Genomic DNA, 20852 nt, shown 5'->3' with positions numbered 1-20852 from the left:
GCATTATGAACCGTACTCCGCCGGAGGCTGCGTATGGCGCGGCCGCGCTGGCACTATCTTCAAGGGAGAGAAAATGATTTAATGAAAGGTAGGGAGGTTAACCAGGACTGAGCCCGGTTGGCTACCCTACACTGGGGGAAGGGAAAAGGGGAGAGAGAGATTAAGAGAAGAATAGAAAGTCCGCTGTTGATATCGCCGACGTAGCAACAGATCTCTGTTCTATCACTGATGATCAATCAGTCCGGACAGCGGATAGTTCAAAGCGATCTACAAAGGAGTCAGAGTGCTCCGAGTGCTGATAACTTCGTGTGCGCTGTGCTCTCGCAGCTTAATTCGCGTTGAAGCGAGATGCAATGCGAAGGTCAATTCTTGCGCTGCTTCGGCCCCTATCTTGAAAGCAATCGTCTGACGTGACAGGCGGATTTCCTCGTTGGGTAGGCGTAAAAATGCTGCCCCAACAACACTTCCGTTTGAAACCTTGCCCGCACGTAACACTTGTTAACAACAAAATAGGTCATACTACCCCTCCCCCCCCCCCCCCCCCCATACCAGTGGCGTAGCCAGAAATTTTGATCGGGGGGGGGCTCAGGTTGCAGCGCGGCCTCCTCGTTATAGAATTTGTCGAGGGATCAAATACATGAATAATAACTGCATTGCCATTGCCAATGCCAGTGTATATTAGATGCTGCAAAGGAATTATTGAACGCTACGCACTGTCAAGTAAAATATATATTTTTTATAAAAGAATGTATTCGCATGTCCCACAAGTTGTGGCAGAAATAACTGATATCAATGCTGCCGCGTTTTTTGTTGTCTATTTAATAAGTAAATATCACACGAACTTTAGAACTATATCAGTTCGAAACCAGCAAAGCAGTGCATGCAGCTGTTATGAAAAACGTAAAGGCTGAATAAGTTGAGGACAAATATTTTGATGAATCTTTGTTATTGAAGAACCTTGTTCACATTTTCGCACATATGCAATGGCCAGGAAAAAACCTCAATGATGCTGTCCCTCGTTGCAATAGATTGCGCAGCAGCAGCTGTTACCGGTCGTGTAAAACACGGCAGCATTGATATCAGTTATTTCTGCGACAATTTTTGGGACATACGAATGCATTGTTTTATAAAAAAATACATATTTTACTTCACAGTGCGTAGCATTCAATAATTCGTTTGCAGCATCTAATATACAATGGCATTGGCAATGGCAATGCAGTTATTATTGATGTATTTGATCCATCGACAAATTCTATAAGGAGGAGGCCGCGCTGCAACCCCCCCCCCCCTCTCCCCTCGAACAAAATTTCTGGCTACGCCACCGGTAGGGGCGGAGCGGGGTATGACCAATTATCTGGCTAACAAGTGTTACGTGCGGGCAATGTTTCAAACGGAAGTGCTGTTGGGGCAGAATTTTTAGGCCTGCCCAACGAGGAAATCCGCCTGTCACGTCAGACGATTGCTTTCAAGATAGGGGCCGAAGCAGCGAAAGAATTGACCTTCGCATTGCATCTCGCTTCAACTCGAATTAAGCTGCGAGAGCACAGCGCACACGAAGTTATCAGCACTCGGCGCCCACTGCTTCCTTTGTAGATCGCTTTGAACTATCCGCGATCCGGACTGATTGATCATCAGTGATAGAACAGAGATCTGTTGCTACGACGGCGATATCAACAGCTGACTTTCTATTCTTCTCTTAATCTCTCCCTCCCCTGTTCCCTTCCCCCAGTGTAGGGTAGCCAACCGGGCTCAGTCCTGGTTAACCTCCCTGCCTTTCATTAAATTATTTTCTCTCTCTTGAAGATAGGGCCAGCGCGGCCGCGCCATACGCAGCGCAGCCTCCGGCGGAGTACGGTTCATAATGCTTCGACACGGATGGATAAGGCGCTGACGAGGGATGATGGCTTACAATAATCGGAAAGTCATCATTGCACCTGCAACATGCGTGTGAAATTCGAAGTGACGGTCCACTTTAATTCCTCCAAAAAAGTACCCTCTTCGTCTGATTCAAGTGCAAATTGATTTAGAAATACTGGGGGACATAATTATGAACATGTTAGAACAGGTCGCATGAACGTTTTTTTTTTTTTTTTGCCAACCAGCGCCAACTTCGGAGGTGCACTCGCAGTGACGTCACGCGGTTTGCAAAGACCAAGATCTCCATTCAACTTGCGCCGCCATCCGCAGCATTCCGCCTCCCTCCGCATTGACATCGGCCTGCGTGGAGATGAGAAGTGGCACAATGCTTGCGCATGCTTAGACAACTCGCAGAGGAGTTTGTTTCTTTCTGGTATGTGATTATGCCTTCCGCAGGGTTGTATGCGTCTAGTGTAACTTCTGAGGTTGCGTAGGTATTGAACTAGAGTATACGCAAAAAACACTGGGCATAACATGCAAGCTAACAGAGCGAGCAGTCTGATTTTGGATTTGTCAAGGAAGCCCCGTAGGGCCTGCCAAAAATTGCCATGGCCGACGGTATTTCACGTCGTCCCGGCGGGGTATTGGGAAAAGTTTTCAACTAGCAATAGTCGCCCCTCAGTTGTCACTTCATTGGGTACGACACCGCCTCTGCGCAAAGCTGACAAGAGCCGTTTTTCCGTATGACCCTATTGCAACAGGCCCCATTACATGTGCTGGTTCGTCGCATGTAAAAATTGTGTTTGTCTCAGTAAATACGTGCACGATTTATAAAGCTTTATATTTTTTCTGTTGCTCCACCCAATTGACCAGTTTCCTTTATCTAAAGTGAATGGTTGCTGTTGAATATTAGTAGAAACTTGTTATAGTGCATACATAAAAGCAGGTGGTTGTTTTGCAGGAAAACACTTGGAGGATGCTTAAGCTTCGCCTTTAAAGGTACCCTGAAACGATTTTGTGCAAACGTACTGAGTCGTTAGAGTAGGTCATTCTGATCATTAAATGACGCATCTAAGCGCTCCACGTAAAGCGTGTAATTTATTAGAAGGTTTTAAAAAGGTACATCGCTACCGATCGCAGCACGCCCATCGGCTCACTTTTGTGACCAAGTGACGCGATTTGACCATAACACGTCACTTGGCCAGCTATCCGATTGGCTACCCAGGGCACGTCATCGATAAGAGACAAAGGCGCCCCAAAAAGATTCTGGAATCATATAAAAGCACTCGGAGCTCCAACTAAAAACTCGCAAACGGCTATAAGGGATGAAGACGGTAACATCTACGAAGGAGACGATGCGATGCGGTACATCACAGACGTTATTAGGGATAACTTCGGCACGAGAAAAAGCGTAGTTCGGACAACAGATCCAGCAACAGCAGAGAGGCCAGAGAGATCAAAATTTAGCAGAGAAAGCTTTTATTGGAAAAAGGCAGCAGAAAATGTCCCTAACAACACGGCAGCAGGACCCGATGATAATCCCAATACAGCTAATCAAAAACTTCGGTCCAAAAAGCAAGGCACTGCTGACTAATGCCATAGAGCAAGTGATTAGAACAAAGAAAATTCCAATTGGATGGCGTGAAAGCAAGATGAATCTCATCTACAAAGGCAAAGGAGATAAGCATAAGACGAACTCGTACAGGCCAGTTACAGTAACGTCGGTGATATATAGAATGGCAATGCAAGCCATAAAATTAGAACTGTCGAAGTGGGTGGAGAAAAACGATGTATTGGGGGAACTACAGAATGGGTTCAGGCCAGGCAGACGCTTAGAAGACAATATATTTGTACTAACTCAGTGCATAGAGATTTCAGTAGCTCAGAAAAGACCTTTATCGATAGCATTTCTAGATATTAAAGGAGCTTATAACAACGTAGACAGGGAATTGTTGTGGGGTATTCTTCAATACGAAGGCATAGATGACGATTTCGTGGAGCTGCTGAGGGAGATATATAGAGACAGCCAAGTACAAGTGGTATGGGAAGGTAGAAAAGAAAATGAAATGGTGAGAATTCACCAAGGATTGAAGCAAGGATGCCCTCTGTCACCATTGTTGTTCACGCTTTACGTAAAGGGTATAGAAAGACGACTGGAAAACAGCGAATTAGGTTTTGATTTATCCTACATGCGTAATGGACAATTGGTGCAACAGAAGGTCCCTGGACTGATGTACGCAGACGACATTGTGCTACTAGCGGACAATAAAAAAGATTTACAGATACTTGCGAATATCTGTGGGAATGCAGCGACAAATCTGGGCCTTAAGTTTAGCACAGAGAAATCAGGAATTATGATCTTTAATGAACACACTTGTAACTTCGTGGTGTCAATTCAACAGCAAGTAATACCCATAGTGAAGCAATATAAGTACCTCGGCGTACACGTAAACGAAGGAAAGAATTACTCAAGCAACCACCAAGATAATCTGAAAATAAAGAGGAAGCGGAATGCAGCAATAATGTTCTGTGGGGCCACAATAAGTATGAGGTGGTGCGTGGAGTCTGGAAAGGAGTAATGGTGCCAGCGCTAACATTCGCAAATGCCATTATATGCTTAAAATCGGATATATTGGCGGGTTTGGAAGTTAACCAAAGATCAGTAGGCCGGTTGGATTTGGGAGCCCACGGTAATACCACAAATGAGGCAGTGCAGGGTGACATGGGTTGGGCCTCTTTTGAAGTCAGAGAAGCACAGAGCAAAATTAGTTTTGAAGAAAGGCTCAGGAACATGGATGAAAATAAATGGGCGGCTAAAGTGCACAAGTATCTCTACATGAAAAGCGGGGACACAGAATGGAGGAAGAGGCCAAGGAAGTTGACAACCAAGTAAAAATTAAATTATGGGGTTTTACGAGCCAAAACCACGATCTGATTATGAGGCACGCCGTAGTGGGGGACTCCGTAAATTTCGACCACCTGAGGTTCTTTAACGTGCACCTAAATCTAAGTACACGAGTGTTTTCGCAATTCGCCCTCACCGAAATGCGGTCGCTGTGGCCGGGATTCGATCCCGCGACCTCGTGCTCAGCAGCCCAACACCATAGGACAACCAAGTACAGAATAATCGAAACTGTAAATAGACAACCAGGAGTCATCAGAAAGAAAGTGAGAGAAATAGAGACCGTGAATTGGATGCAAAGAATGGAAATAAAAAGGACAATGGATATTTACAAGAATGAGAAGAAAGAAATTTGAAGGGAAAATCTGCACGATAACACAAAGGGCAGTGCCTTGCTATTTGAGGCTAGAGCCGGTTGCCTAAGGACCAAAACATACTGGAGCAAATATTCGGAACTAGATGAGGCATGTGTATGCTGCAGTAAAGATCCAGCGACCACTCAGCACATCCTAATGGAATGCGACGGGATCCACCCAGCGAGAACCGCAGGTAACGTGCAACTCCCAGAAGCCCTTGGGTTTAAAGTGGAAGGAAACATAAACAGATCAGCCGTAGAGATCAGCAAGAGACGATTAGAGTACTGTTGGAAAAAAAGCAGGGAAAAGATGGATACGACCTGAACTCTTAAAATCATAGGCAGCGGCACAAGGCAAGTTTTTGAAAAAGAAAAATAATAATGAGAGGTATACAAAAATGCTAGATAAAGCACATGTATAATATATCTGATTAAATCAAGCAGGCTAGGTGACTATTTGTCGCCGCCCCGTTTCAAAGGGGATGCCAATAAATCATCATCATCATCATCATCATCCAGCTGCGGCGGTTGCCAGGCCTTCGTTTTTGATGACTTGGCTTGGCTCGTCTATCGACAGAATAGCGACGACGGGGGCCAGCCAGCCATAGCGTAGGGGTGTACTTGGGGGAAAACGCCATACAAGTATAAGAAAGGTCTGTGCCACAACGCAAACTTAGTGTATACCAGCTTTTTATTTTAAAAACGTAGTTGAAGAGGTCAAAACGCTAGTGGTTAACCACAGTTGCACCCACTCCTGCGAAAGCAAAGCGATGGGCGGCTTTCACAATTTACGAGGCCGGCTATCGGCATCGTTCGCACTTCTCAGCATTGCTGGAGGAGGGACTCTTACTTTTTTAGAAGCTGCTCCGATCGAAAAATTCTGCTTACAAAATATTCACGCGCTTTTTGAAGTAACCGCTGCACGTGTAAGCACTAGCGGGGGGGGCTTTTCGTTGTGCCATAAAAAAAGTGGGTCCTTATAAATCGCTTGTCATTCCCTTTATTATGCACTCTCCACAAACTTGAACTCAGTGTGTGGGCAGTAGGGTTGTAAAACTAGGGTTGAATATTAATATGCAGCTGACAAAAGTAATGTTCGATAGCTTGGCGAAGGAAACAAGAATTGATGATCAATTACTCACAGGGAATCCTTATCATGAAAATTTTACAGAATAAAAATGGGCTGGTGTGCATACGGCAGGCATTATACCATGTCGTGACTGGGAGCTTATCGCTGTCGTTGAAAAGAAAAGTGTATAATCATTGCATTCCACCATTATCAACATATCTGTCAGATACTTGGAGGTTAACAACGAAGCTTGAGAACAAGGACCGCGCCGCAGAGCGATGAAACGAACAATGTTAGGCCTAACGTTGGGACAGGAAGAGAGTGGTGTGGATCAGAGAGCAAATGCGGGCAGCCTATATTCTAACCGACATTGATAGAAAAAAGTTTGTGACGTTTGCCTTCGTGAACGCGGGAACTTCGCGAACATGCACAGCGAGCACCACGGCTTCGAAGCACAAACAGAAAGGGCGCGAACGCGGTCATGGACGCTACAGAGACGATGACGCTTTAGTGGCATCCCCTTTGAAACGGGGCGATGACAAATAGTCACCTAGACTGCCCGATTTAATCAGGTATGCTATACATTTTTTTTCATCTAGCATTTTTGTATGCATCTCCTTGATCTTTTTTTTTTCCTTCAAAATTTACCTTGTACCGCTACCTATGACTGCAAAAGATGTCGTATCAACCTCTTCCCTGTTTCTTTTTCTCCACCAATACTCTCAACGCCTCTTGCTTATCTCGACTGCTGACCGGTTGATGCTCCAAGCGTTTCTGGAAGGTGTACGTTACCTACGGTTCTCACTGGGTGAACCCCTTCGCATTCCATTAGGACGTACTGACTGGTCTCCGAATTTTTGCTGCAGCATACGCATCTAGATCCGAATATTTGCTCCGGTATGTTTTTGTCCTGCCCTTTGGGCTATCGTACAGATTTTCCCTCCTAATTTATTTCTTCTGAATCTTGTAAATCCAGTGCTTAAAGTATGGCTCCATCAGCGGGGTCTCTAGTGATTCGAGTAAAGGTGGCGAGGGAATTAAAGAGGGAGAGAGAAAGCGGCTGATAGCTTGTTTAACATAAACACCCTCTATACAGTTTTTCACAAACGAGTCTTCAGGTGTTCTCGTGCACAGCGCGTAAAATCGTGCGCTTCACGAAACGAGACAGACGCCGTAGCTCGCTTCCGACCCCGTCAGCGAGAGTGCGCTGCGCAGCAAACAAAAAGGCGAGGGAAAAAATAAAAAAAAACTCGCCATCACGCCCCTGCGAAAGTGGATGTCCTGCGAAGCTGTTGAAAGCCTCAACTGCTGTATGCAATGTTTTTAAGGCTTTCGAGTAATGCTAGGAATGGGAGTAATTGTAATTTTGACAGCACGCCGCCGCCCATAGCTAGGCTGGTTATTTTATATACAGAAGGCTAGAGACGTCACACCCCACGTCGAAAGCTGGCATCGCCGCGGCAGCTCGCGTAAAAGTAAGCTTTATCGGGAAATGTATGCGGGGAGTGCTACGTGTTTCACATTTTTATAAGGATTGCCTTTTCAGCGTGGTTCGGATGCTTGTCTTGAGGTTGTTGTTTATTGAAACGTATGCAGTTCAGGATGTTGTATGCTTCATCCCAAAGAATGTATGCACTGTTTGCTTCACTTTGCGGAGTGCCTGTAGCCTTCTGTCTTACGAGGCTATGGGGCATTATATTTTTTGCTTGCTTACGGGGTATGAGCCATTGTTGATGATAGTTTTCTGTCGTCAGAAGCAAAAAACATGCCGGCATCCTAGCCATGAACAGGTTTGCTGTAAAAAGAAAAATCAGGGCCAGCGACGTACGCGATCCTGAAGCTCCGGCATGGGAGAACGCAGGGAAGTAATCTTGCTTGTGGAGGCTAGACGGGGCGCGTAAATGGCCAGTGTATGTTGGCGGTGACGCTTACCTCCCGAGATCACGGGTTCGCGGCACAGAAATAGTTTTATCATGGCTATTAATGAACCAATTTTAAATATTCTTATGGTAGAACGTTTCCTAGAGGACACGTAACAATTTCCAGCATACATGTATAACCTAAATCTGCTTTGTGGCTTGGTGAGGGCCCTTTAACAGCCCTGGAGCTTTGCCAAGATTGCTCAAATGGTATATAAAATCTACTACCCATTCAAATCCATTTCAGCCAAAGTGAAATGTCACAACAGTTGGTCTTTAAGCAACAGTCCAGGCAGAGGGGATTCTCGCACGTCGATTTCACTCAGCCAACTGGGAACAACTGGGAGCGACAGAACCTTGATCGAAAATGTTAACGAGATGAAGATTACAACCGCCCATATACTTTAGCGGAACCTAAAGCTTCTCTCATTTGCTGCAACAGTTGGCACCAAGTGCTGACCGTATCATGTACTGAATGATTAAGCGCCTACACCCTGAAACACAAGAAGCGCTCCTCTCTAATTTTACTACCATGTGGGCTGCTGGGTACATTCCAACTTCATGGAAAGAATCTATAGTAATCCCCATATTTAAACAAGGCGAGACCCCGTCCTTGCCTAGCAGCTACAGACCCATAATTTGGACAAGCTGTGTGTACAAGCTCTTCGAAAAGATGCCAAACCGGTGCCTAATCTGTGTCCTAAAGAGCAACGGAATACTACATTCTTACCAGTGTGACTTCCGAGAAGGTAGATCGACTACAGACCACCTTGTCCGCATTGAGGCAATTTTTAGGGATGCCTTCATACACAAACAGTTTTTTCTCACTCTATTTCTTGACTTGGAGGAAGCGCAGACGTCACATGGCGCTTCGGTATTATGCGAGACCTTTCCGCCATGATATCCGCGGAAATATGCTAAGTACAATCCAAATTTACCTTTCTAACCACACCTTTCATGTAAGGATTGGCCAGGCATTGTTGAGGTCATCCACCCAGGAAATTGGTGCTCTGCAAGGCGGTGTGCTTAGCTGTATACACTGCTTATTGTTAAAATGAATTCTCTGCGCACGGCAATGCCACGAACAATGTTCTTCATCTGTATATTTAGATTATGTGCAGATTGGTTTTAAATCGTGCAACCTTGCTATCTGCAAACGACATGTCCAGCATGGCTTAATTAAAGTGGCTAAATGAGCTCATGAAAACGGTTTCAGGTTGTGCCCAGAGAAAAGTACATGCGTCCTTTTCAGCGAATAACAGAGAATAGTACCAGAGCCCTGCTATTGAGCTGCCTGGAAGTACGTTATCTGTAAGCAGAGAGCACAAGCTTCTCAGCATTACACTGGACTCAAAACTGACATTCGTTCCACATTTCAAGTACTTAAAGTCTAAATGCCTGAAAACAATGAACTTATTAAAGCTTCTATCAGATTCAGCCTGGTTCAGTCACAGGAAATGCCTTTTGAACTTGCATAGATTTCTCGTCGGTTCATTTCTTGACTGCGGCGCGATAATTTATCAGTCTGCGGCACCCAGTGCTTTAAACATGTTTGATCTATTTTACCATTATGAATCCGTCTCGCGACCGGGGCCTTCAGGATAGGGCCCGTACAAAGCCCTACCTGAAGACCTACCATCTCGATGGCGAAGATCCAGTGCATCTTCAGGAATCATCGACTTCGTCGGAACTGCTTCGCATCATCACTGAGAAGAGTCAACTGAGCGAAGAGGCCCTCGTCGAGAAAGGTGCGGTACGCATCGATGTTTCTATGTCCGAATTCGAGACTATGTTTCCGGGACATTCAGATATAGAATCCAAGAATGAGACTGAGCACACGAACAACGCCTTGCTGCAAGCGCTGTTGCAACAGCAGACCACACAGTACAAGCAGCAGCAACGGATTATCGAAGCAGTTTGCGATTATCTGAAAGCCCAGAAAAACACATAGAGAAGGCATTAAGCCTCATAGTTTCGATGGGGCTTCCAATGCAGCGAACAATGTTCTGCTCTGTATATTTAGATTATGTGCAGATTGGTTTTAAATCGTGCAACCTTGCTATCTGCAAACGACATTGCAGTACTATCGGCGGTGAGACACATTGATAGACACATTGATTGATTGACTGATTGATTTGTGGCTCAGATGTTATGAGTATGCATGTACGCAAAACCAGTGGAAGTCATCGGACGACAAAGTGTCACATGTGCCGTTTTTTTATCAGGCAATGCCAGAAAATGGTATGGCATGTGAATCGCAAGCCAATGCCGTGATCCATGGCACAAATGGAAAGGAGAGTTTCTTTCCGCTTTGAGCGAAATCCGATTGACAGATGGGACGAGGCAATAGCGTTCAGACACAGAGAAGGGACACTTCTGGATTATTTTTTCGAGAAGAGACGACTATACTTTACATTGCCGACCCTAGTCTTCCGGACTCTGCAATCTGGCCGTTGATAATTCAAGGCATGACTTACGAATCGCAAAGAGATGTTCGTGTGCGCTGTCCAACCTCCACGGATGACTTACTTGCTTGTCTTAAGTATGTGTCTTGTGATTGTCTGATGGGTGGTCCCCGCAAAAGGCGTCATACTTTATCATTCAGCACTGACGCACATGACGAAACAGTCGAATATTTGAATACCGAGTCTGATTACTGTGGAAACATGGAAAATGTATAGCTTTTGAAATCAAACCTTTTGTATGGTAAATGATGGTAAATGGACTCGCTGGTTGATACTGGAGCATCCGTAAGCCTAATAAATCAGGAACTTGTCCAAGCGAGCAAGGTGTATGAAGGAAGAATAGTTAATGTTCAAAGCTATGATGGAAAAACTAGAATGTTGAAACACTGGACAGAAGTGGAAGTTGGATTTGGTGGGCATATCCTGAAAGTGGAAGCACTAGGCCTGATATGAAGCAATTGAAGATGAATATTTCTTGGAGAGACGAAGTGACCATTCACGAATCAATTAAGCCTAATTTGTGTGGAATTCCAAATCCACATCGAAGAGTTAGAAATGCTGATGAGGTACTGGCAAATTTTACGGAACTTATTTGTGTTGAGACGTACCCGCCAGCAGCAGATGTACTTGAGGTACCCTTTAAGCTTCGTGACGTCACAGTAGTGCGCAAAAAGCCGTACAGTCTCTCCCATGAGAAAAAGATCTGGCTAAAGGCCGAACTCCAGCAAATGTTAAATGGCGGTATTATAAGGCCTTCAACATCCACATTTGCGTCGCCAGTCACCATGGTACCGAAAGACGATGGCTCATTTCGTCTTTGCACAGATTACCGGCAAATAAACGGGCAGACTGATCTGTTTCCCTTTCTCATGCCCCGTATAGATGAGATCATCAATGAAACTGGAGGATCAAATTTTTTCTCTCGGATTGTAAAGGATACTGGCAGGTGCCACTACAAGAAGACTACAAGCAGTACACTGCTTTTGTAACGTCTTTCGATGTGTACGAGTACAACCGCTTACCATTCGGTTGGAAGAATTCTGGAGCTTGGTTTCAGAAAATGATGAATGGCATTCTCGATGAGTTCTTGGGAAAGTTTTGTAACGTATACATTGACGACATCATCATATACTCACGTACAAGAGAAGAACATGAAAAACACCTTTCCGTAGAAGGAAACGTGTGGTCACTCCAACTTCTGAGGTCATATGCCAGTTTTATATATTTCCTGAAAATAATTTAGAACAGTGAACATCCGTCCTGTTCTGCCATAAGCTACACTACATTTGCCCCACTTTTTCACAACCAACCTTCATCGATGCAGCCCTCACTACGCGTGAGAAATCTCACTGAGGAAAGGGGTACTCCACTACTTGAACATCGCTTAATGACTCCAGCGAAGCTGCTACCGCCATGGCAGTGGCAGCTGGCAGAATGTGACACACCGTTTATCGAAGTTACAGAACACGCGCCAGATGCAGGCATCAGATGAACATTTTTAGGACTGAAGTCCTAAAAATGTTCATCTGAATGCCCGCATCTGCATCTCTTGCCATGAATTTTACACAAGCGCATGAAGTCACATGCTGGCGTGTCTTAAGCGACAGTCGGTCCATCCATCTCGATATCCGGTGTACTCCACCCGCAAACAAGCATCTTTACAGAAGAAGCCTATGCAGTACTATCGGCGGTGAGACACATTGATAGACACCATGATTGAATGATTGATTTTGCGTCACTAAACCCCAATTAACTCACTAACATTGATAGACTGAAAGTCCAAAAGGCAGTAATGTTTACCGACTCTTTGAGCATCGTTAAAGCTTTAATGTTGCCGCAAAGACATAAAAACCGTGTAATTAACAACCTGTATTCATTAATTTGCAGTGTCTATGTATCTAAGCAAGTCACAATATGTTGGGTGCCTGGTTATCTTAGCATCGAGGGTAATGTTCCTGCCAACAATATTGCCGCGTCTACAACAACGAAAGCTGGCACCACTTTCGTAGCTATGTCCCCGCCACATATCTGATGCCTTATACCTATACGGAAGAAACTGAGGAGTTATTGGCAAAGTACGTGGGACAGTGAAACACTTCATAAAGTCCACGTTATTAAGCCCAACGTAGGAAATTGGCAGCCTATAACAAACATTACAGTGACGTTTCACTTCGCGAACGCGGGTTACGCGCGAGCGCATGGACGCCGCGAACATGCACAGCGGGCACCGCGCAAGGAGATCGAAAAAACACTAAAGTTTTTGTTCAACCTCCTTGGCACCGCGGCGTCGAAGCACAAACGGAAAGGGCGCGAACGCGGCGAATATCCTCTCCACCTCCAGGTGCCTTCCTCCTCCGGCGCTCGCCACACTCGCGGCGACAAACATAATTTTGCCGTGTAAATATACGACAAATTGAGGTCATTTTTTGCCGTCTTAGGATTAGCCACACGTATATGGCACACACTCTCACCTGTTTACTGGTTAGGAACCTCGTATCTGCAGTAAATGTGGCGAGACGCTGCCTATACTTCATGTCTTAATAGAGTGCCAGGAATTAGCCACTGGCGCCACCTATGAAGACATGTTGAAAATATTGTAACGCAGTTAATGGCCCCGTGTCGCAGAAAATCGGGTGTCGGCGTCGTCAGTGTCAGCGGCGTAAGCATTACGGCTACATAAACTGCCGTTGCATGGAAGCGTGAGAAGTACTCGGGGATCTTTGATTGCTATCGCGTTTCGCTCTTACGAAGCTTAAGCGTCCTCCGAGTGTTTTCCTACAAAACTACCGACTGCTTTTATGTATGCACTATAACAAGTTCGTGCTCATATTCAACAGCAACCATTCACTTTAGATAAAGGAAACTGGTGAATTAGGAGGAGTAACAGAAAAAATATAAAGCTTTATAAATCGTACACGTATTTACCGAGACAAACGCAATTTTTACATGCGACGAACCAGCACATGTAGTGTGGCCTGTTGCAATAGGGTCATATGGAAACGTAGCTCTTGTCAGCTTTGCGCAGAGGCGGTGTCGTACCCAATGAAGTGACAACTGAGGGGCGACTATTGCTAGTTGAAAACTTTTCCCAATACCCCGCCGGGACGACGTGAAATACCGTCGGCCATGGCAATTTTTGGCAGGCCCTACGGGGCTTCTTTGACAAATCCAAAATCAGACTGCTCGCTCCGTTAGCTTGCATGTTATGCCCAGTGTGTTTTGCGTCGACTCTAATTCAATACTTACGAAACCTCGGAAGAGTGTTGTCTAAGTATGCGTAAGCATTGTGCCACTTCATGCCGTAAAGTAGGTATAACAATAAAGAAAAAAAAAAGAAAGTTCAGTTACACGTAGGACCAATGACATCTGCGTTAAAACACGATAATTTCAGTGGTTTGCTGTTTGTGCATTCCCCGTGGTGAAATGTATACACGCAGCTTCGGCAGTGATCAATGCATGCTACGAACTTATTTATAGTTATACCGTTCACTTAATAGATGGTATTCATATATATATATATATATATATATATATATATATATATATATATATATATAAATGTTTGGTTTTTTTGCACACCGCAGATGGCCCCGAAATACATGCGCTCACTAATCATCGCGCCTGATTCATTCTCACCTGTTCAAAAATTATACGGCTCCTGAAGTTCGATCGGCGCCTGATCACTGCCACTGGCCTAATTACACGCGTTCACAGTCTCACAAGCGAGGTATATTGCTCATCGGGGATAAATAGATAAACTTTATTACAAAGATAGAGTTTTGTCTTGCCCCGATGGGGCATCGCTAATGGCCGGTGCCCCTAGTCCAGGGCTCCGCTGGCTCTTGCCATCTTCTCTGCTCTCTGGATTAGCTTGGACCCTCGATGACCAGCTAATCGGGGAGTGCACCATACCAACACGCACACATAATGTGGTGGTGGTGGTGATGATGATGATGATCCTCAGTACAAATGGCACATACCCACCGTGGGGGATCGGCCAAGAATTGGGAGGTTTGGAGAAAATGGATTTTAAAAAAATTAGAAAAAGATAGAAAGAAAGAAAAAAGGAATATGAATTCTGCTCGGTGTTCTAATTAATTATTATAATTGACTATTTTAGGAAGGCAGTTGATTCGAATCAATCATAAAGTTTTGCATTGCAGTGCAAACATTCTGGTGGCTGTACCCCAATGTGGAAGCTCCAAACGAAAGCAAGACGGGAGCGTTCATGCTGAGGCCAAGTTTGTTTAAAGGGTCCTCAAGCACCGTTTTCCTTACTGAGGAGAATCGTCGGCAAGCAAGGAGAAAGTGGTCAATACTTTCTGGTTCGCCGCACTGTATACACAAAGCAGATGGCGTCAAACCAGCTCTGTGTGTACAGAAATTTAGTGTTGGCGTATCCTCGTTAGTGTAATCTCCTAAGTTTCGTGTTGGACAGAATTTAGGACTCCAAGGGAATAGTAGATGGTGGTAGTCAGAATGCGAAGCCATACTAGAATTATATATCTCATTCATCATTGTTAATCTCCTAAACCTATAGCGGCAGCCATATAGGTGGTTGGGGGAACGGCAGGTACTAAAGGACCACCCAGGGAATCCTTTGCTAATGAATCTGCACACTAATTCACAGGCAAACCTTTGTGCCCGGGCACCCAAATTAAGCGAAGCAAACGCAACGGAGCTAAATGATATAACTCTTGCAAAATTTTTGAGTCACTACGCGTTGTAAGCGATGAACATAGAGTGAGTCGGTGATAATAGCAACTGATGAATGAGAGAGATTCAACTTCCGCAATGCTAAAACCACAGCTAAGAATTCTGCTGTGTAGATAGGAGTAAAATCTGGAAGTCTACTCGAATAGGACCAATCTAGCGAATGAAAAAAAAATCCTACACCTGCCTTTTCGTTGTTCTGTGATGCATCTGTAGCTATTATAGCGTTGGTCTGAATATGACACAAGTGATCATCCAGCAAGGCATTGAGAATTCGTGAAGATAAATGTTTTGCATTATTTGGGTAGATGTTATCAAAAATAATTTCTAGAGAGACGGTAGTAGACTTTGCAGGAGTTATAGAGTTTAACATTCAATGGCTCGAGTATTGCCTGCGCAAAAACCACCTGTGGCGTGTGAAAACGGGGCCAGTGGACATTTAAAAATAAAGTGGGCTGACTTATAAACACTGTCTGGTGTCTTCTGAAAGGTGATTCGTGCAGTCGCAGAAAGGTTTGCACTGTTAGTAGTCTAAATCTAGCCATTAACGACGGCACTCGCGCTTCCAGGTAAAGCACAGCGTTCGATACGAATTTGGGGAGGCCAAGGCAGAGTCGGAGCGCATCCCGTTCTATTAAAACAAGGGGACGAATTTTGTACGCGGCACTTCCAGAGAACAGAACACACCCAAATTCTAATACTGGCCTGACATACATGCTGTATATCATTAGTAGTGTGTCTCTTCGCATGCCAGACCTATTCTTGCTCAGCCGTCGTAATATTCCGAGAGCACGGCCCCCTTTTTTAGCAATATACTCAATATGCGGTAGCCAATTGAGTTTATTGTCATAAATCACCCCAAGGTACTTGGTTTGTTGAACTTGGGGGATGAATTTGTTCTGATAACAGAGAGTTAGATACACTGGACTCCTTAGCGGAAAGACCAGCACCGCACTCTTGTTAACGTTGAGAGATAGGCGAATTCCTTCCAGCCATTGTTCAAGTGGGTTGAGATAAGCTTGCAATTTTCCGTAAAGAGACTGAATGTCGTCTGCAGAAGCAAAAAATGCAATATCATCTGCGTAAGCATATGTGTTTACATCAGCATGACAAGGTATACCACTTAGTAATATATTCAAAAATAGGGGAGACAAAACGGCCCCTTGAGGTACACCCCTGGTCTGTGTAAACCTTCTAGAGACGATACCATCCCTAACACAGAAAAATTCTCTCCCCCTCAAGAACTCGGCTGTCCATCTTATAAAGTAATATGGGAGATCTAGTGCATTCATTCTATCCAACAATATTGAATGCTCGACACTATCATAAGCTTCGGCGATATCTAGCGTGACCAGTGCAGCACATCGCCCGTGGCGCCGTGCAATATGAATTCGACTCTCTATGTCTGCGTGCGCACACCAGATGGACATGCCTGGTCTAAAACCAATTTGGAAAGGGCTCAGCAGTTCTCTGGTGTTCACGAACTTCATGATTCGGACATTTATTATTCTTTCGATTAGCTTAACATGGCTTGACGTTAATGCCGAATGTTCTCCAGTGTATATCCACTACCTTGATTTTTGAGTAATAATATTACTTTAGCTAGTTTCCATGGCAATGGTATCCAAGCCTTCTCAATAAAATGATTAACCGGAGCCAATAAGACATCAGGATACTCCTTATACAAATTTTTTATCATTGCGATGGTAACCCCATCCGGACCTGGGGCAGCAGCGGGCAAACTTACAACCACTGAGGCCAATTCCGGTAATGACACCTCTTCGAAATTGTCCACAGAGACAAGCAATAAAGGCCGACAAGGGAGACAAGATGAAAAGCGGCTCTCAAGTCATTTGCCAATTTGTTCCAAGAACTCAGTCATTTCATTCGGTGTGAGAACAAGTGAGTCTGCATTAATTGATGGCTGAATCATCTTCAGTTATCTCAGAAAGCGGAACAATGCCCCTCTGTTGCGTGTTTGGGACAAGAAATCAAAATGTCTGATGTTACACTCGTCTTTCGCTTTGGAAACTGTACGTTTAAAGGTGGCCGCTGTGTATTTGTAATCATTCCTGTTTGTTGGACACTGGTTGTGTAGAAGATTTTTCCACGCAGCTTTCCTCCGCCTAAATTCTCTAGTGCAGTCGCCATTCCACCATTTACTAGGGCTATTGCTTTTACTCGAACACATTACAAGTTCAGATCGTTTTCTAGAATCCTCCAATACCGAACATAAACTATGAGCCTTTTGATTACAACTCATACTTCTCATTGAATTAAACGCTGTTTTCAAACAAGTATAAAACGAGTATAATTAATAAAACTTCTCTTATGAAGCTCCGGAGAGGTTAGCGGGCCTACCACTTCAACAACAACAGGCAGGTGGTCACTGTTTGCGGCGCAATCAATCGTTGACCATGATGATACAACGATATTTGTTCCAGAGAGCGTCAGGTCTAAAACAGAGCGAGACTGTCCTCGGAGAAACGTAACTGCTCCAGTGTTCATGCAGGAAAGCCCATTCCTGCATTAACGCCAGTCGTTTACCACACTGATCCGTTTTGTATCCCCATGATACATGGTGTGAATTGAAATCACCAGCTAAGATTATATCTTTTCCGCAATTTGCTATAATTGAATCTGAGGAACTATAGTTCTGGACCCCAAAACAGGAAAGTAAGAATTTACGACTCTGAAAGGTCTACATCCAGGCAAATTTATTTCTACCGCAAGTATATCGCTGTCTGGGGCCATTAACGTTAATGCTAACTTTGTTATGTAGCACAATTTAGTTGAAATAAATATTATAATGCCTCCTCCGCCTCTAGCAGGACGGTCCAAACAAAAACATCGGTAATTTCGCAAAGAAAATTTTTTTCCTGTATACAACCAAGTTTCTTGTAAAAGTATGATATCCGGACAAAACTGATGTGTGAGATGAAGTAAATCTGTTGAAGCAGCAAATATAGAACGACAATTCCACTGAAGCACTCTCATCAGCCCTCGCGCGCCGAGAGCACAACACTGGCAATTGCTCTCTCCAAATAGAGTCTGTTACCTCGGCGACATTAGGGCTTTTCTTAGGTTTAGAATGGGGGCGAGAATTTGAGGCAACATTCATGGGAGACCCGCGACGTTTGGGGGCCCGCGACTCCACATCCATAGTCGATGCATCATCCGACTCCAAGTTACTGGGACCAGCCATATTTGATTCCTTGTCCGTACTGCCGATTGGCAGATTGGACATGTTGAGCTCAGGTACCGCCTTAGGTTTTGACATAGCAAGAGTTACAGAAGTTGCCTGCAGCAGTTGCGTTAATTGTGCGGACACAATTGGCGATATACAGTCAGACACACTTTCAACGAGCCGTTCCATGACCTTAGCCATCGACTTTTCTACCGCAGCTGCAATCGCTTCTGAAACGGTTCAATCCATGGCAGCAGGTTGCCGCGCGACAACACCAGCGTAACCTTGTGATCTTTCCTTTACAACTGCAGCAGCATCTCTACGGAAGCAACGCCTCTTATCCATTACTTCAAGAATTTGAACTTCTTGTGAACGAGAAGGGCAGTCAGAATTATTAGCCTGATGCGCACCTCCACATAGGCAACACTTCTCCGTTTGAGTTACGCACTCATTGCCAGGATGTCCCTCCCCACAGACGCAGCAACGAGGACTAGACTTGCAGCCACCCGCACTGTGTCCAAAACGCCAGCAACTAGGGCATCGTAACGGGCGCGATGCTAGAGGGTCTACACGAAAAATTATTGGCCAGTTTTTTAATTCTGAAGAACATGACGTACCCGAAAACGTGGAAATCACAGATTCTGTCGGTACACGTACGTTATCAGTCACGCGGTTGCACCGATAGATGGCGATAACACCTGCCCCAGAGAGCTCTTCTAGTGTTTCTGACGGACTCAGTCGTAAGCCCACACCACGCACTATTCCCTTCGTGCATGCCAGATGAGGTGGAATGAAAGCGTTCACCTTAATGGAGCCACACGAGGAACATTTTAGTAGATCTGCTACACATGCCTCGTCTGGCGATCTGCAAACGATGCCTCCTCATCCAAATTGTCGAATGTCTGTGATATGCAGATAGTGATGAGTCACAGTTTTAAGATCCGCCTGAATTGCTTGCGGGTTATTGATTGGAATGGAGCCACCATTAAAAGGTACCAGCGCCACCGGAATGCTCCTCACTCCACTACGAAAAAAGGCTTCTAGGGGCATTTGATGAGGAGGGACAGAAGATGACCAGGGGCAGCGCCCCTGGCCAGGCGAGCTATTCGTCATGAGGACGGGCTGACTGTCTCAACCAAAACAGTACAGCCTTCTGCAGCTTATTGCCAAAATCAAGCTTAAACCGCCTAACACTTAGCCGAACACCCCACAGCGCTTACGGGACCACCAGATGCTTGCTTGCGAGCCGGTATTGTGACTCGGGGTCGGGACGATAGACGGAGTCTTGGAGCAGACGAAGATGAGACGAAAACTTTATACAATATGTACAAATATATACAGATATAGCAGGCAATAACTGGTAATAGCTGCCATTAGCTGGTGATAGCTGGTAAAAGAAGTAAGAGAGCACCAGACCGACGGGGCGGCCGGTGGCGACTCTCTGGCTTAACAAAAGGCCGGTTCTTCCTCAAATCCCCTTGGCGGCGACTCCTCGTCGACAGGACCCAGACGGGGCGGTTGCTGACGTCACCCGCGTCGTATTGTGTCGTCGCGTCCCCTTGGCGACTCGTCGACAGGACCCAGAGGGACGGGTCACTGGTGGCGATGATGGCCGGTGCTGCTTGCAATTACCCGCGACGAATCCATTCGACGCGGAATAAATCGAACTTCCTGTCGCTTCGATGATAGGGTTGGCACGTACTATGGCATAACACCGGCCAGTTGCGATGCGAGGCGCCTTCGCCTTCCTTTTCTCGGCGCAAATGTGATCGTCGTTGTTTTTCGCCCCGCACTCTATCACACCACAAAAAACGGGCCACAATTGCATGGGAAAGCAGATATTCTTCATCGCACAATCCATCACAGATCACCACGTGGTTCATCCTCGCAAGTAAAAAAACAAAAAAAAAAACACTTAACCTTGCACTCTGCCGCGCAACGCTTGAAACAGCGAAGCGAAGCTGTTGCCTGCCGATTTAAGCTCAACTTCTGGTTTCTCTTTAGTGTCCCTTTAAGGCGGCGGCGGCGGTCGGTGTGATTGAAGCGTATTACGAGAGATGGCGCGAGTGTTGCGCTGCTAACGCAACCTAGCGGCGGGGGTTACTAGGCCGCAAAAGGAAGGGGGCTGCTCCTCTTTGGCTTGGGATCGGCGAGCAGCACGGACGTTCCGCGGGTGCGCCGACACGCACTCTGCGAGACCGTCTCGCGAGGCTTGGGAGCGGGGCACCGGAATGGACAGACACGTACACGCGAACACCGTGCACGCAAACGACTATAGGTGTTGGTGTGCAGCAAGAGGGGAACATATTCGCTCGCTATCCGGTCGCAGTGAGTGAGACTTCCTCGATTTGTCGCGCGCCCATCGCAATGTTCTATGGGCAGTAA

The 20852-nt window shown here is 45.4% G+C and overlaps 2 non-coding genes across 2 annotated transcripts; one reads left to right on the top strand and one right to left on the bottom strand.

Moving 5' to 3' along the window:
* Positions 1–2438: 2438 nt before the first annotated feature.
* LOC119432106 (U4 spliceosomal RNA) lies at positions 2439–2580 on the bottom strand. The gene has a single exon (XR_005188151.1). It is a non-coding gene; the product is annotated as a U4 spliceosomal RNA (small nuclear RNA).
* An 11000-nt stretch (positions 2581–13580) lies between these two features.
* On the top strand, positions 13581–13722 carry LOC119432105 (U4 spliceosomal RNA). Its single transcript, XR_005188150.1, has one exon. It is a non-coding gene; the product is annotated as a U4 spliceosomal RNA (small nuclear RNA).
* Positions 13723–20852: the final 7130 nt, after the last annotated feature.

This window comes from Dermacentor silvarum, chromosome 10 (genome assembly GCF_013339745.2).
Source record: "Dermacentor silvarum isolate Dsil-2018 chromosome 10, BIME_Dsil_1.4, whole genome shotgun sequence".
In the NCBI taxonomy this organism is placed as follows: Eukaryota; Metazoa; Arthropoda; class Arachnida; order Ixodida; family Ixodidae; genus Dermacentor; species Dermacentor silvarum.
This window is presented reverse-complemented; position numbering and strand designations above follow the sequence as displayed.